Below are 2,705 nucleotides of genomic sequence, written 5' to 3' on the forward strand. Positions count from 1 at the left end.
GTTATCCCCAACACAAACATCAATGACATATGCTATGTTACTAAGAGCTGCCAATGTTACAAAACTAAATACAGATACTAGGATATATATTTTGATAATTCATGCATCAAAATAAAATGCAACTATGATTAACCTATTAATCTGGGATATAATTTTTACTTTGGTAATCCAATTTAATAATAAATGACTGAGGCAACCAATGAGAAGGTGGAAGTGACGGCCGCGTCGCGGCCACCGGCAGCTATTACGAGGTTGAAGCCAGAGTGGATTGCTTTTCTGGAGCTGCTCTTCCCTCACTGTTAAGGCATCACCGAGAGCTCAGCACCAAGGCTGAACTGTACCATTTAGAAGACTGGAAGCTGATGCATCTATAGATATGTTTTCAAAAGTCCTGGAGAATCAGTTGCTTCAGACAATGAAATGACTGGAAGAACATTTGGATTCTGAAATTCAGAAACTGGATCAGATAGATGAAGATGAATTGAAATGCCTCAAGAAAAGAGACTTGAGGCACTAAGGAAGGCTCAACAGCAGAAACAAGAATGGCTTTCCAAAGGACATGGAGAATATAGAGAGATCCCTAGTGAGAGAGACTTTTTTCAAGAAGTCAAGGAGAGTAAAAAAGTGGTTTGCCATTTCTACAGAGATTCCACATTCAGGTGTAAAATACTAGACAGACATTTGGCGATATTGTCCAAGAAACACCTTGAGACCAAGTTTTTGAAGCTGAATGTGGAAAAAGCACCTTTCCTTTGTGAGAGACTGCATATCAAAGTCATTCCCATGCTAGCACTGGTAAAAGATGGGAAAACACAAGATTATGTCGTTGGATTTACTGACCTAGGAAATACAGATGACTTTACCACAGAAACTTTAGAATGGAGACTCAGTTGTTCGGATATTCTTAATTACAGTGGAAATTTAATGGAGCCAACATTTCAGAGCCAAAAGAAATTTGGAACAAACTTTACAAAGCTGGAAAAGAAAACCATCTGAGGAAAGAAATATGATTCAGACTCTGACGATGATCAGAGCTCAGTTATATATTTCTGCTTCAGATTCAAATGTGTTTTCTAAATTTTATTGATTTCAATACATAAGTCATCTAATACATGCTGAGTTTTTATATAGTTACATCACATTGAAAGGCACCTTTACTATTTTCTGTGTGGCATCACGTTTAAGTTGAGGAAAACTGAGTTCTTAAATTACCTGGGAAAGGTCTGTATTCTCTATTTTTGAGATTGATTTTATCGCAATATGATTCTTACGACTTTATACCATTAAAAATAATAAAATAATAAATGACTGGAACATAGTCAATTTGAAGTTATCAATAAAGTAAGTACTTTTATTTTACATATTCTTATTTTGTCATTTTACCCATATTATACATGTGACTTTGCATTTTGGGATTATAATTGTCTTATTTATTTTCTAAGTTTGCATTGAGGAAAACATAAGTGTTGCTTGACCATATAATATAGCTAAATAGCTTTTTATCAAAAAGGCTTTCAAGTTGTCAGTAATATACTACTAATGACTTATTTTAAATCAATATGATAATATTCACATTTCAAAAGTCTGCTAGAAGTAAAATATGCTTTCAGGTACTTATGAATAAAATATTAATTGTGTATTGTTAATTTTAATTTTATTGGTGATATAGAACATTATGAAGTTTTGATTTAGAGACAATGCTTAACGTCAGAGTTAAATATTTATTAAATTTAATGTTCAAAATGGTATCCTCTATTCATTTATAACACTTTGGTGCTCATGTAACATCTTTTTATAAATCATTCTACAATCTTGATAATAACTGGTGTCAATATTAGTAGGCTAAATTTGGGAGAAATCAAATTCTTCCTTTGGAAAATTAGAATATTTTCCAAATCCAGATATGTCTGTCTCCAACCTTTCAAAATTTCTCCTGTTTTTCTTGATTATTCAGTTATCACTGACAATAGTTAGGCAAACATAGATAGATAGATCCTTTTAGTCCCTTAAGATATGATTTAGTTAGGTTAAGAGATGAATTTAAAAGGGTTCTATACTATCTTATAATCTTTTTACCCATCTTTTCCTCTAATTGCTTTTCAGTACAAGCAACTTACCTTGAAGGGGAATACAAAATTAAAATAGAAAGTGATGAGTCTCTATTACTTCTTTGCCTTCCATCAGAACAATACCATCAGCCCCAAGCAAGGACTTCTTCCTTATTTGATGAATGATATTGTCTTGGTAAATTGTAGATAATAAGATAAAACAAAGGGCAATGTCTTGGAATATTATTGTGTAAAGAATGAGTAGAAGAAGAGCACGCAAATAAGATGGAGAGATATCTGAGAGGTAACAGGGACTGAGAAATCTCTTGATTTTGTCAACAGGTGTCAGCAAACATTTTTCTATAACAGGCCAAATAATAAATACTTTATAGGCCTGACGGTCTGTGCTTCAACTATTTAACTCTGAAATTGTAGCCCGAATACAGTATTATATAATACAAAAAAAATGTGCATAGCTGTGGAAATAAAACTGTGCATATGAGAATAGTAGTAAGACTGAATCTGAACCCTGGTCTGTAGTTTGCTGACCCACATGGTAAACCATGAATTTGTAGTGACATTGTAGAGAAAATATTATTTCCTAAATGCCTTTTCTCACTTCCTTCTTCAGTAGTAATACTTCTCAGTTTTAGCTGG

At 33.1% G+C, this 2,705-nt stretch overlaps 1 pseudogene; it reads left to right on the forward strand.

Moving 5' to 3' along the window:
• The first annotated feature begins 337 nt into the window (after positions 1-337).
• On the forward strand, positions 338-1,285 carry LOC105867591 (thioredoxin domain-containing protein 9 pseudogene; annotated as a pseudogene).
• Positions 1,286-2,705: the final 1,420 nt, after the last annotated feature.

The sequence above is a fragment of the Microcebus murinus genome, chromosome X, assembly GCF_040939455.1.
Source record: "Microcebus murinus isolate Inina chromosome X, M.murinus_Inina_mat1.0, whole genome shotgun sequence".
Lineage (NCBI taxonomy): Eukaryota > Metazoa > Chordata > Mammalia > Primates > Cheirogaleidae > Microcebus > Microcebus murinus.